The 15,436-nt window shown below is 45.8% G+C and overlaps 1 protein-coding gene across 14 annotated transcripts in view; it reads right to left on the bottom strand.

The window, feature by feature from the left end:
• The window catches only part of EXOC2 (exocyst complex component 2), a 214,910-nt gene extending 199,723 nt beyond the window's left edge, over positions 1-15,187 (bottom strand). Inside the window, exons 1-3 of one of the 14 annotated variants that reach the window (XM_072729251.1) lie at positions 5,549-7,032; positions 5,043-5,163; positions 1,905-2,014 (exon numbers count right to left, since the gene is read on the bottom strand). The gene's annotated coding sequence lies outside the window, so the exon portion shown is untranslated. Of the gene's footprint in view, positions 1-1,904; positions 2,015-5,021; positions 7,033-12,649; positions 13,119-14,144; positions 14,408-14,505; positions 14,607-15,036 lie in introns of those variants that run through there. The other 13 variants (XM_072729253.1, XM_072729245.1, XM_072729255.1 and 10 more) reach the window with 13 other exon arrangements.
• Between the last annotated feature and the right edge of the window lie 249 nt (positions 15,188-15,436).

Below are 15,436 nucleotides of genomic sequence, written 5' to 3'. Positions count from 1 at the left end.
CTGCAAACTTTAAAGCCCATTATAAAAGTACTGCTTCTCTGAACATGTAAAAAACCAACTTTAAGTGAATTTGGGAGCTGAGTCAACTGTGTTGCCATGTTGGAGACAGGATGTGAAACTTTACAGGAAGATGACCTTAATTTATTTTAAGACAGAAGATACTGCTAACAGAAAAGAAAAAATTATGAGATTCATGCCACATATTTTGGGTAAAAAAGACCCAAGAAGCAAGACGGAGAGGGCTGAATAAATTACTGCAATTGTTAACAATGATTAAGTCTCAAGAACCAGGGGGTATCAACCTCACAGCAAATGGGGAAACTACTTCTCTAAAGCCACCGTACTATACCTCACAATCCAATGAAAAAATTCCATACTATACTCAGTAGAGCCAAATACCAAGCTTAATATTCTAAACAATTACTTTATTTTCTTATTTATTTTTAATATGTTAATTCCAATCCCTAAAATAGTCATAGTCCAAAGCATAATTTTCTTGCCTACATTACTTCAAACATCTATAGAGTTAAAGAATTCCTAGTTATTTAAAGAGTCAAAGATAAGTTTGATTAAGCCAACATACCTAGAAACAACATAAAAGTAAACGTGTATTACAGCTTTGGGCATGGCAAGACCCAGTTTGGACCTGACGGGAGAATCCCAACCGTGAACACATCTATAGGTTAATAAATGGACACCGTCTATAGGTTAATAAATGCAACGACCAAATTTAAAAGCCAAACAATTAGGGGAAATATTCAAAATAAAACATGAACAGCTTTATCATAAACACGTCTCACAAACCCTATATGAAAACATTAAGACAAAAAAAAGAAAGTAAAGGTATAAGCAGAAAATTCACAATAGAGAAAATGCAACCAATAAACAAATATATGGGAAAAAAAGGAAAAAATTCAACCTCACAGAACAGAAATGCAAATTACAAGAGATTCCATTGTTAGACTGATGAAAAATATTTAAGACAATCATGATTTTCCACTCAGTGTGTAGTGCTCCGATGCACTGTAGGCAGCAATATAAACCATTCCAACATAAATATGAACATTCTAATATAAACCATTGGAAAACATTTTGGCAAAATATGTCAAAGTCTTACAAATGCTTCTATCTTTTGACTTGGAACATAATCTCTTTTTTTCCAACATACGGATTGAACAACTCCACCCCTTCTGCTCTAATCACCACAGGATCAGCTAGCATCTTTGCCGGACAACACTATTACAATACCATTGACTATACTCCCTACGCTGCACCAGTCGTGCTGTGACTTCTTCATCCCACAACTAGAATTCTGTACCTTTCCCTCCCCCTTCACTGGCTTACCCATCCTTCCCTCACTTCTTTATCCATTCATCCAAAGGTGGACATTTAGGCTGTTTGCAGATCTTGGCTATTGTAAACAATAGTGCAATAAACATATTGGTGCAAATATCTTCTCAGATTAGTGTTTTCATTTTCTTTGGGCTAAACACCCAGCAGTGGAATTACTGGATCATACGGTATTCCTATTTTTTTTTTTGTATTTCTATTTTTTTAAGAACCTCCATACTGTTTTCCACAATTGCTGTACCAATTTACATTTCTATAAACAGTGCACAAGCATTCCTTTTTCCTCCACATTCTCACCAGTACTTATCTTTTTTATTTCAGTCATTCTCAGAGGTGAAAGGTACTATCTCTGCAGTTTTGATTTGTATTTACCTGACAATTTGTGATGTTGAACACAGTTTCATGAGCCTGCTGGACATATGCAGGTCTTCTTTGGAAAAATGTCTATTCGGGTCCTCTGCTCATTTTTTAATTGGATTAATTGGGTTTTTGGTGTTGAGTTATATTAGTTCTTTATATATTTTAGAAATTAAACCCTTATTATTTGCAAATACCTTCTCCCATGAAGTTGCCGTTTCACTTTGTTGAACGTTTCCTTTACTGTGCATGAGCTTTATATTTGATGTACTCCCAGTAGTTTATTTTTGTCCTTTTTTTCCCTTGCCTGAGAAGACACATATAAAAAATGTTTCTAAGGCCAATGTCAAGAGATTACTATGTTTTCTTCTAGGAGTTTTATAGTTTCAGGTCTCACACTTAGGTCTTTAATCCATTTTAAATTTATCCTTGCATATGGTCTAATAAAGCAGTCCAGCACCACTTATTGAAGAGATTCTCTTTTCTCCATTGCGTGTGTGTGTGCGTATATATATATACATATATATGTATATATACATACACACAGTATATCATCAGCGAATACTGACAGTTTAACTCCTTCCTTAGCAATCTGGATGCCTTTTATTTCTTTTTCTTGTCTGACTGGTGTGACTAAGACTTCCAGTACTGTGTTGAATAAGAGTGGTGAGATACACCATTGAGTACAATGTGAGCTATGAGACTGTCATATAAGGACTTTATTATATTGAGGTATGTTCCCTTTAATCCCACTTTGAGTTTTTATCATGAACAGATGTTGAATTTTGTCAAATGCTTTTTTTTTTTGTATCTATTTAGATAAATAAAATCTTTTTATCCTTCACTTTGTTAATGTGGGGTTGCACATTGATTGATTTGGGAATACTGAGCTATCCTTGCATCCAGGAATAAATCCCACTTGATCATGGTTAATGATCCTTTTAATGTATTGCTGAATGTAGTTTGCTAATATTTTGTTGAGACTTAAAACATATTCTTAAAAGGTGACCAATGGATAAAATAATCTAAACCATGGAGACTGTTATTAGGCTTAAAGATTTCCATAATTGTGATGATTTATTATCACAAAGTAGAAAAAATAGAAACATCCCAAAAAACTAAAAAAATAATGTAACTAAAATGTGAAGGTCCACCCAAAGAAATATTATGCAGCAAGTGAAATATTTTGAAAGTATGCCAGAGCAAGAGATTATTTATAACAAACTAATTTTTAAAGAGACATAAACATGTATATATGTAAATACATAAATCTATATATATTTAGGAACCATTTAACATTTTGGAATACTTACCTCCAAGAACTTTTTCTGAACATTTTAAAATCATTTTGTGTATGCACATGTATATAATATATTACAAACCTTCCATGGTATGGTCTCTTGATCAAATGCTTAGAAAAATTTCAGCCTGCTTATCAAGTGACCTTTCCTGGACAAGAGGCTATTGTGAAGAAAGGGAAAATCGACCCAAGGGACATCACTCTAGCACAGAGAGCTTCTATTAAAAAGGTGACTGAGGTCCAAACCTGGAGGACTATGGTCTGGACCATATTTGGCAGCTGCCACCCTCCAGCACAACCCCAAACTAACATCACCATCACTCCTTCCCTCAAGGCCAAGGACAACCTAAACATCAAGATTCAGGGAAAACTAGGTTGACCACCTCAGCTGGCTGTTGCTCAAAAACTATCAGCTCCATTGAAAATACATCTTAGGCTAAGAAAAGGCCTCCAAATCTGTCAAGAAGTGCCAGGCTCTTGTTTCATGTAATAAATCCAGTGAAAATCCACACTCTCAGCTGGGTATTTATATGAACACTTTCAGCTTCTGCAAATAAAACTATACAATTCTGACGGGCACTGAGGAGGGCACTTGAGGGGATGAGCACCGGGTGTTATACTATATGTTGGCGAATCAAACTTCAATAAAAATACATATATATATATCTATATATACAATTCTTTTTAAAATATGTTATATATTTATAAATATATAATTTTTATCTATGATTTTAAAATATACAGAAAAAGTTTCTAGAAGTAAATATTCTAAAATGCTAAATGGTTTTATTAATAGTGATAGAATCAGCAACGATTAAACGTTAGTCCAAAGTCACAGCTGGTAAGTCACAAAGTTGACTCAAAACCAGGTCTTAGCTCTATGCTAACCTAATTCATGATTTTTTTCTTTTTACCTATTATTATGAAAATTTTAAATATGCGTAAAAGAAACTAGCATAATGAACCTCCATGTTCCCAAAACACTTTTATGTTGTTTTCAAAGGAGTATTTTAAAACGAACCCCAGACATATCATTTCATCCAGAAATATTTTAGTTTGTATCTCTACAATGGACTCTGTACCCAACCCCAATTCATTTTTCCTATGTTGTCTCAAAAACTGTTACAGTGGAAGAGCGCCAGGGTGGCTCCATCCTTTAGACTTCCAACTCTTAATTTAGGCCCAGGTCATGATCTCAAGGTCATGGGATCGAGCCCAAGTTCACGCCCAGCATGGAGCCTGCTTAAGATTCTCTCTCTCCCTCTGCTCCTCCACATTGTTACAGTTGAGATGTTAGAATCTTGACCTAACCAATGCTGGAAGGAAGGAAGGAAGGAAGGAAGGAAGGAAGGAAGGAAGGAAGGAAGGAGAAAAAGAAAGTAGGAAAGAAGGAAGGGAAGGGAGGAAGAAAGAAAAGAAAGAAAGAGGGAAGGAATGGAAAGGAAGATAGATAAAGCCTACTTTCGTACAAGTATGCGTGCTTGTATGAGTATGGAGAAGGTCTGAGGTGGATAGGTACCAGAGGTTAGCATTATTGGGCGAATGAGACTAGAGAGGGTAGAGGGATCAGGGAAATCACATTTTATACGCTATTATATTGCTTTCCCTGTGGCACTGAGCATGTATACGAGGCTTTTAGAGATGCAATAAGGCCTTGGACGCAGAAAGGCCAATTCCAGAGCATGGTATGGAGTAGCCCTTAGGGATGGGGCTCCAAGGCAATACACAGCTTCCTTAGGAATACTGACCACAGAACGTTTCCTCTTGGCGATTCTAGACCTGCTCACTTCACTTATACATTGATTTTCTTAGGAAAGGGATAATATGCAGTATCTTGTACTTAAAAAAAAAAAAAAAAAAGCAAAAAGAATGACTGTACCAAGGTCCCTGATTAAGAACTGTCCTTGATGGGCTTGGCTAGGGCTACATCACATTCTTTTCTCTACTCCTAGGACCTAGCCTAGTCTCAGAACAAAGCAGACACTCAGGAACACAGTAGCTGGGCTGAACAGACCTGGGAACAACATGGGCTTACTGGCAATTCTCTTCTTTTGGCTCTTCAATGACAGCAGCAAACCTCAGGCCATGTGGAATCCCAGCTATGAGAAACCACTGAGATGTGGTCTTCGAGAGGGAAGCCAGCTTGATCTGTTCCCCTGCAGGATAAACACCATTCCTTCAATCTGTACCATGTTTTCAAACCAGTAAATCTGTTTGTTAGCCTTTAGACTAAGATCAAATATAAACCAGTAAATCCATGCTACAGTAGTAATCACCAAAAACTATCATAGAAATTGAGTCTTCTAACAATAACCTAAAAGTTTACTCAACCTGTGACAGCTCCTGTTAATACTCTACAAAGTGCTAATTATAAAGACAAGTCATTTGTTGATGCCACAGAAAATAATCAGAGGAACCCAAATTAACCACAAAGATCTGAGCAGAATAACTCTTCTATGGGTCTCCTCTGGGTGACAGTAAGTCAAGTTCAAATATGGTCTCTAATTGTAAGGCCCCAGAGGTGAAAAGCTTGATACTAACCTCTTCCATAAAGAATTGCCTGAAAATCAAAAATTTTAATATGTAGGGTCAGATCTTTAATATGTATCCTTTTCCAAAAAATATTTTAAATGTCTATCAAGATTTGTTGCACCTTTCATATTTTAGTGTATGTACTGCCAAAGCGAGCACTTGTACCTTTCATAATTCTTTGCCCTAGAAAAACACTTTTTTTAAAATTTTTTTTTAATGGTTTCGTTTATTTATTCATGAGAGACACAGACAGAAGCAGAGACACAGGCAGAGGGAGAAGCAGGCAGGGAGCTCAATGCGGAACTCGATCCCAAGACCCCAGGATCAGGACCTGAGCCAAAGGCAGAGGCTCAACCACTGAGCCACCCATGTGCCCCAAAATACATATTTTTCAACCATCTTTCATTTCTGTGAAAACCAAGCCAAAACTGACTTAAGTTTGACTTTTCAATTGTCAAAATCCGTACATAAGAAAGAAGAGCAGGGGCAGCCCGGGTGGCTCAGTGGTTTAGCGCTGCCTTCCGCCCAGGGAGTGATCCCGGAGTCTGGGGATTGAGTCCTGCGTCAGGCTCCCTGCACAGAGCCTGCTTCTCCCTCAGCCTGTGTCTCTGCCTCTCTCTCTCTCTGTATCTCTCATGAATAAATAAAATTTTAAAAAAAGAGAGAGAAATGAAAATGTGAAAAAAGATTTCACTTTTTGATTCTAAACAATGAAAAGTCTAAGTGAAGAGAATTTTTGTCTTAGATTTAAAGATGAACTTGTATTCAACAAATATGCATTTAAAAATGCTGTTTTTAAAATGCTGCAAAGGGCTGTAGCTCGACAGACAGTTTCTCTGCCCTTGAAAGAGCATCAACTGCTGTTGAGGCCAATTGCCACTTCAGTTACACAGAGCAAAATCCTACTCTTTTTCCTGTTCATTGTTCATTCCTGGAGGATTCAGCCTGATCAAAGCAAAGACGGGACTGGAGGGATCTGGTCCAATCAAGATCCATCCTTTCAGAGTTCTACATCAAATCTCAAAAGCCCTCAGCAATGACAGTGGCCAACTGCGACCGGCTGGAGTCGGTGGCTGCTGACGGCTGCGGGAAGGCCTGGGTGACCGGCCGACACCACACACACCGCATCTCTACCAAGCACAAGCCCAGGACATTTCTCGGTTCCGGTGTCATATTCCGGAGTCTCTGGGGCAGGTCCATCCCGTTTGCGATGTCCATTTGGCCGTGCCCTTCGGCCCACAGTGTTGTCCGTGGAAGCTTCCCTTGTCGGGTCCGACACAGTGACCGACCCTGCGCACATGCTCCGCCGCGAACAGACGCGTCGCGGGGTGCGGCCGCATTCACATAAGGTGCAGCGTAGGTAGACGCGGACGCCACGGTGGGTCAGTGACACCCGGGGGGGGGGGGGGGCAGAGGCTGGTGGCGGGCTCCGGGGTCAGCCGGCGGGTCCTGCTGCTGAAACCTTGGGTGTCCGGTCATCGTTTCAGCGCACGGAAGCCCCACAAATGGACACGGGAGGAAACGCAGGAATGATACGGTTAAGCAGAAGAAAGAGAAAGAGAAAGCAACTGCCAGGACGTAGTTCCCGGAGTCTTGTGATCTAAGACCAGAGGAGACTGGAGGCGGCCTTGGCCGGGCTGGAGCGGCGCCAGGGCGCGGGGCGGGCCGCAGCTTCCCGGTGGCCGACGCGGGGCGCATCCACTGCAACTCAGGCCTAAACGTGACGAGAGCGTGAAAACTCACGGACGTGGCGAGCCCCAGCGCCGCATGTGCCGCCTGTGCGAGCAGCACTTCCGGAGGCGGCGGGTCCCGGGCGGCCTGGCGGTGGCCGCGGCGGCCGCGGCGGGGGCGGGGCGGGCTCCTGCGGGCCGGGTCCGGCCCGGGTCGGCCTGCGCGGAGGAAGGCGGAAGGCGGCGCCCCGAGCCCGGCCAGGCCCCGGCCCCTCTGCGGGCAGCGCCCTGCCGTGAGCGTCCCCGCACACGCCGCTCCTCGGCCCCGCAAAGTGAGCGCTGCAGGCCCCGCCCCGGAGCCGCTGGGAGGGGGAGGGGGAGGCCCAGGAGCCCCAGGAGCCCCCTCCCCCCAGGGGCTGCTGCGAGCCCTGCAGCTGCGGGGAGCGGCGGGGGAGGGGGCCCCGGGGAGCGCCCGCCGCTGGGAGCCTAGCAAGGCCTGGGGCCGGGGCGGGGCGGGAGCTCGGGCTGCGGCGGCGGGGGCGGCGGCGGGGGGCGGGCGCTGCGGCCCACACACCCGGAGCACACAGGCCCTTGGGGCCGAGCCGGCTCGCACGCAGGGTCCCAGCTGTCGCCCCGTCGCCGCGGGGGGGGGGGGGCTCACACAGGGACGCACAGAACCCACGTTCAACACCCACCGACCGCCCCCAGCACAGGCCAAGGAGGACGCGGACCGGGACGGGCTCCCCACAGGAGCACGAGGGCCGCCTCCCCTCACAATGTGCACAAGACACCGAAGTGGCGCATTTCCCTGTTTTCCGTGTACTTTCACTGGACCTCCGTGTACCGACATACACCGTGATCGCCCGAAGGCCCGAACAGCCGGGGATACTGACGAAGAAGGCCAGAGCCGGGGCCGCACAGTCCCGGATTTCAGGGCCACCAGGCCGGTGTGGCCCCGGCACAGGCGCAGACGCAGACGCACATCAGTGGGGCAGAACCGAGAACCCGGAGCTGCGCCCTCCACTCTCCGGCCAACCAGTATCCCACAGAGCGCGAAAGACCCCGCACTGGGCAAAGGACGGTCTCTCCAGTACACGGTGCCGGGAAGCCGCACAGCCACGTGCAGAGCGATGAAGCCGCAGCGGACACCGAGACACACTCGAAAGGGATGGAAGGTCTAAACGGGAGACAAGAGTCCGTCAGAGCCCTACGGAGCACAGGCCGCGCCCTTTTGAACTCGGCCACAGTAAATGCATTTTCTCTCAGATTTATATTTTATTACCTTTGACCCACCTGCCTCTTTTCTTTTAACGAAGCGCAGAGCATGAAGTGCTTCTGCAACAAAGGTCAGAAAATTCTACTTTTATGATTTTCCCATATTTCACTGTGACACAACCTTTAATGTACCAAAATATTTACTGGTGGAATAAAAGCTTTTTACATAACTTCAGACTAAAAATACATTTAAAAAAATGACTAGTAGCAGTAATATTAGGAAAAAAGAAACAAAAATGGAAACACAAAACTAGCTTTACAATTATTTACTTTTTTTTTTACTAATTATTAAAGAAGGATTTTGCTGATTTTAGTAGCTACCAAGAAATGTGAGAAAAACAAGTAATCCAGTATCTTGCTCTGTCCAGTCCCCAGAGGCTTGGCTCAGCCCAGCTCCCTTCTAAAGGGAGAAGACCAAGAGTTGTTGTAGCAAAACTTCTGATAACACTTAAGACTTGGAGAACCTTCACCAAATAGGCCAAGGAAAAAGCCTGATGTTAAAGCACTATTTGCCTAGATCAGGCCACAGAAAAGTGAAAGTCTTCTATAAAAAATAATAGCCAAAAAAAAAAAAAAAAGGAAAAGAAAGAACCTCCCCCAAACTCCACCCCTCCCCATGCTACTCATCACCAAGGAACAAATCACAAACATAATCTCAAGACCCCAACCCAAGCCCACCTACATTTCAGCCAATTCTGCACATATTAACATTTAAGCAGCACCTTGTCCTGTCCAGAGCCATCATGGATCCAAAGGACTCCAGAAAAATCTCATTGCAGAGATGCCTAGAGCATTTCAACAGTAAAATTACACTCAACTAGACTCTCAGGCCACCCAGCAACAGAACCAAATGTAGAATTCACCACATCCGCCTTGACTGAGGTTCAACCTACCCTAGACAGACTTGCCTCTTGGGGTTGGGCTGCGCTAACCCCAGAGGGACCTCCTAGAGGTATTGGAAAAGGGTTTTAAAGAATGGTAATTTATTTCCTTCAGTTTTCTGTAAACTCAGACTCTACTTTTCCTGTGCAGGGTCAAGGTCAAGTTATCTCAGCACAGCCACACATTTTACCATCTAAGGGCACAGGGTGGGACGGGTCTCAGAGACACGGTCACGAACTCTTCCATCCAGCTTTCTAAATTAATCATCTCTCTCCTGCTGTATCTCAGAACCGTGATCAACAAAAACATAGTCATGCACAAATCTGAAAGGATATGTAGGGTATACATTGTGCTAAGACTCACTGGTCTCAGAAGGGACATCTGCAGAAAGGACGGACTGAACAAATACATAAATGGAGCATCCCTGTTTTCCCAGCTCTTCTTTCCTTCATCACTCACAAACAAAATATAATTTAAACATACCATGTTTTTAAGTTTAGACATAAGTTTTTATGCTTTAATTCATTTGGGGGAAAAAAACCAATGATTTTAAAAATACAAATGATAAATGGCACTTTACAATATCATATATATATGGAAAATACCTATTTTATATATATACATATATACATATATGTGTGTGTATATATATATATATGAAAAATACCTTCACTCCTGCTATAATGTTTGGGAGTAGAAGGGAAGGAATGTACAGAAAGGACTAAGAAAGAAGGCTGGAAGCAAGATAGTATATAAGTATATAAGCCTGACAATTTGGCTCTCCAGAGCTCCCACATAACGGATCTATTACATAAATACTTGAGTACCCAGCTAATCCAAAACAAGCACTGGATTTCATCTTCATTACAAGAGTTAATTAAAAATCTCCTTCTTGGGGTGCCTGGGTGGCTCAGTGGTTGAGTGTCTGCCTTCGGCTCAGGGTGTGATCCTGGGGTCCTGAGATCGAGTCCTGCATCTGGCTCCCTATAGGGAGCCTGCTTCTCCCTCTGCCTGTGTCTCTGCCTCTCTCTGTGTGTCTCTCATGAATAAATAAAATCTTTTTTTAACAATGAATAATTAATTAAAAGTATCCTCCTTTTATTTTCCACAAACTATAAAATCTCTTGTCTTAGCAGGCTAAGTTTTGGCAAAGGACAACCACCTTCACTACAACTCAAAGCCAAAAGCTGTTAGGCCTAAAGGCGGCTGGTTCTCTAACTCAGGCCAGCAGATATTGATGACATACGGAAAAATGAAATAGGCCAGTGCAAATCCACCCCCTTTTCTATCATTCTACAAAAACAGAAACAAAAACAACAATTTCAAAGAAGATACACTACTTAATTAAAGAAGGAAGAGTAGTTCATGTAAAAGCATAGCATTATTCATTCCATCTATTGCCAGTTGTACTCATGTCCCTTACCATTCCCTGTTTATTAGGCTTACATTGGGTGAACAAAACATTAGTTCTTGATATCTTAGAAAACATAATTTTTCAGAAAAAAAAAAGTCCTGGTGTTTGGTTTTTCAGAAAAATCATATAGCCAATACTGAAGGAGTCATTATCAAATAAAATTGATTTCTATCTTTGTTTAGTCATCAAGAAGATTTGGGATCTATACAGAGATTGGTCACCTAGCATCTCAAGAGAGGACAGTGCCGGATTCCTTGTTAAAGACATAGATAAACTGAAATCTGGAACAGGGGAATCCTCAGATTGTTTGTTCAGTCAAAACAAATATTTATTAAGACTTGCTATGTCCCAGGCACTATATTGGGGAAATGATAAGAACAAGATTTTGTAACAAGGAGGTCATGGATGCCCTTGACCTTCAACAGAATCATGGGTACTGAAACCAGAAAGCAGTGGGATGAGTTAGAAACGGAGTATCAACAACTATCTAAGAAATCTGCTTGGAAGGAGAGAGAGAGTCGGCAGTGGACTCGTTTGGGGTGGGGGCGCCGCAGTCCTGCCCCCCACCCCCGGAAGCCTCTGGCCACAGCCACACCCCTCGCTGCGGCCCCAGCTCCCAGCAGGCTGCAGTTTGTCCTCTTGCTCCTGGCACTGGTCGGTTTCTCTCTGGGCCTCACTACCCCTTATTTGTCACCTAACCTCGCCCACACCTCCACCAAGTAGTCCCTTTATTAAAACCTCCTTCTGTGAACCATCTGGCATGAATTCTGATTCCTGCTGAGACTCTCATTTATCCAGATACACATCATGTCAATCACATGGGGATTTCATTAAAATTAAACTAAAACCAAATATTCCTGACTTTTAGTCTGGTCTTTCAGTAAAATTATAAAACAATGTAAGTTAAAAATCATACACCTGCCAATATCAAGTGGGAAAGGCCTCAAAAATTTCATCAAACCTCACAGATGAAACTATGAGCCAACCTTGCCAAGAGCAGCACAGCCAGCAAGTAGCAAAGGGAGAACCCGTTCGTCGTTGCACAAGGACTACTGAACGCCCGCTTGGTGCCAGGCACCACTAGGGGCCTGCTTGGATCCACCTTATGCAGCTTCCCCTCTAATTAACCACATTCCACGTTTCCTAAACCCCAGTGTCCACTGTTTTTTCCACGACTGGCTCCCAGACTTAAAAAGGAAATGGTAAGTAGAAGGAATGATTAAAATCAAAACCAGAAATCAAGACTGGGATGCACCACATCCAGCTGGTCATCTTAAACGTTCCCGACAGAATCCAGTTAAAGAATGCTCATGAAGCTTTTGAGCAAGTCTAATACAGTTCTCCTGGGGGGGGGGGGGGGGGAATGCATAAAAAAATCAGTTCCGAACTCCTCTGCCCTACCCCCAAGGCACTCCATAATCCAAAACGCACTTACTTACCAGCCTGTGGGCCTTTGTTTTTGGTGTATCACCCAGATATTCCCGTGCCCTCCCCACGAAGGGCCAGATCCTCCCATCAAGGACTGACCTCTGTCCAACTCCAACAGAAACTTCCCCCATCTGAATTCCTGCTGTATGGACACTTGATATATAGTCAAGATCTTAGCTATGGTTCAATCGAGAGCGCAAAACTGCCCCTCTGAATCTAGCCTAATATTTTATTTCTAATGTGCCGGGCATATGTAAAACTGGGAGACGCAAAAATGACCAAGGCTAACCCCCGTCCAGCCAGAACTTACTTAGCCTTTTGACAGATTATGCAAATACCAATAATAGCTATAGCCCCTAGGACAGCACATGGATATAACAGTGCTAGCTGGCTGCAGGAATCACTGAGCTAGAAATGTTGAAACCAGGGAAGAGCTCTTACAGATAACGTGGTTACAGGAAAGAGGACACTGAGGACCAGAGGCGGAGCCCGAGCTGCATAGCAGGTGGGTGGTAGCTCACAGAGCAGTCAATGGTGGCTTCGACGCCGTAACTTTCACACTGAGGGCCAAGGAGGACTATGGGTGTCACAGAGCTTCGGGAGTCATATTTCCCTGCAATTACTTTAAGTTTGTGTGTTCGTATCGAGAATAATTATTTTAAATTAACATAAACATACACTGAACCATGTGATAATAACCACACGACTACCGTGCAGTTTCAGCAGGCACTCTGGGAGATCCGTAGACACGCTCCGCACCGTCCTAGCCTTCTGCTCAGCAGACTGATCAACGTTCGTTCCCATGCCCGTCGATTTCAAAATCCTCTCTACTGGACACTGGCCTAAAACTGCTCCACTCAATAAACGTTCATGCTCCTGCAGTGCGGTAGGTGCTGCACTAGGATCCTGGCTACGTAAAGATGAATAAATCGAAAAATGGGTGGGAAAAGTACTTAAAAGACTAACTATAAAACTGGCCTTATCCTGCCAGGACACTAGAAATCATCCAAAGTCCTTTATTAGAAGAATGCCTCTTCAAAAATTTTTGAATGCCAATTTCATTTCCCATTAAGATTCATACATAACAGGCTCGCAAATATTAGAGGAATGAATGAAAATTTAACTAAGCAGGTTAATAATCATCTTTTCAAAAGTAATAGTCCGAAATTATATTCAGTACAATCAAATATTTGATATGAAAAAAAAAAAAAGAAATTTCTGAAACCTCCAAGAGTCATTCCAAATTACGCTGGGGGATCCTCTGCTTCTCTGCTGTGTAAACAGAAGAGAACATCTGAGTAGCAAGCACACATCATCCTCTATTACGACCCCTTGAGTTAACAACTTTTAACCCACAGATGATCCTCCGGAAACTTTTGGTTTCTAGTTTCTTTATTAGTAGAGGCAGTGACACAAAGCCTGGCCAAAATATGCTTTTATAGATAAAATATTATTATATATTAGGAGACTGAGCCACACAACCTCAGGTAGAACTAGCTTTTCAACATAGCACATCCCAAGGATTTAACTGAGCTGTGGCTTATCCTTAAGTATTTTTGAAAGTTCTCCTTATAGGGCAGCCCGGGGGGGCTCAGCAGTTTGCGCCGCCTTCGGTCCAGGGCGTGATCCCGGAGACCCGGGATCGAGTCCTGCATCGGGCTCCCTGCATGGAGCCTGCTTCTCCCTCTGCCTGGGTCTCTGCCTCTCTCTCTGTATCTCCCATAAATAAATAACATCTTAAAAAAAAAATTCTCCTTATAAATTTACTCAGAAATATTTTAAAAAAAACTTTCTCATAATTATAATTGAGATCCATATAATTATAATTCTCATAATCATAATTCCTAATTACCAATTAAGAATAGTGTATTTCCGTTTAAGGACAAGGTTTTCAAGAACTGTTTCTTGGAAAGCTATTCACAAAATCTTAGGATACCGAGTAAGGCGTCACAGGCTTCAGTAAGAGATGGCCCCGTGCTTGGCTGTGCAGGCCTGGGACCTCGGGGATGGTCTCAAAGGGAGTCGGGAGGCTGCGGAACTACACAGCAGCTTCGTCACCTTGCGGGCTCCGCTTCCCCATCTGTAAAGTGGGGATATGAGAGCAGCTACCTCCTGAGAGGATTAAATCAGGCAGGAAGTGTAAACGCTTAGAACAGCGAACAGAGGCGCCAGGCGAGGCTCCGTGCACCTGCACGCAACGCAATCTAAGCAACTAAGCACCCGGCTTCACACCCGCTCTCTGGCTTCACACCCGCTCTCCGGCTTCACACCCGCTCTCCGCCAATAAATCCTCCCACCTGGCACGGTAGCGACTGCGCGGCACGAGGGGATGTGGACGGCGACCGCCGGTACTCGAGGGGCAGTGGGTCAGGGCTCCGGGCCGGCAGGTGCCCGGGGCGGGGGGGGGGCGGGATCCGGGGTCCAGCAGGTGCCCAGGGCAGGTGGGGGGGGGCTCCGGGGTCCAGCAGGTGCCCGGGTGTGGGGGGGGCTCCGGGCCTCCAGCAGGTGCCTGGGTGGGGGAGGGGCTCCGGGGTCCAGCAGGTGCCCGGGTGGGGGAGGGGCTCCGGGGTCCAGCAGGTGCCCGCGGCAGGTGGGGGAGGGGCTCCGGGATCCAGCAGGTGCCCGGGCCGTTGGCGGGTCGGGCCCCCCCGCCTCCAGCAGCTGCCCGGGCCCTGGGGGGACACAGGGCGCCGCGCCCTCGGGCTCAGGGCCCGGGCCCCGCAGCAGCGCAGGAGGCTGGCCCCGCGGCGGCGCACCACCCCCGCCCTCCGGGAGCCGCCCCCGCCCCCGCCCCCGCCCCATCGCCGGGGCCCGCAGGCAGCACGTACCTGGCGCCGCCGCCGCCCCGACGCCCCCACCGCAACGCGCCGGCGCTCCTCGCGGACGGACCCGGGCGCCGCCCCCCCCGCCCGCGCCCTCACTTCCGCCCGCCGGGAGCGCCGACGCCGTCGATCCGCCCGGTAGTCGAGCACCGAGTCCTCGATGGCCCAGCCTCCCGCGAGGGGCGGGGCCGGCTTCCTGGGGGCGGGGCCGGGGGGCCGGAGAGCTGCGGGGGCGGGGCCGGGGGCGGGGGCGGGGCGGGGCCTGGGGCGGGGCCGAGGGCCAGTTGGCTGGGGCCGGGGCTGGCGGGGCTGCCGGGGCGGGGCTATAGGCGGGGCTAGGGCGGAGCTGCTGGCTGCGGGGCTGCGGGGCTGCGGGGCTGCGGGGCGGGCGGGCTGGGCGGAGGGT

This window comes from Vulpes vulpes, chromosome 12 (assembly GCF_048418805.1).
Source record: "Vulpes vulpes isolate BD-2025 chromosome 12, VulVul3, whole genome shotgun sequence".
NCBI classification, from domain to species: Eukaryota; Metazoa; Chordata; class Mammalia; order Carnivora; family Canidae; genus Vulpes; species Vulpes vulpes.
Note: the sequence above shows the minus strand (reverse complement) of the source record. Positions and strands in the feature narration are given on the sequence as shown.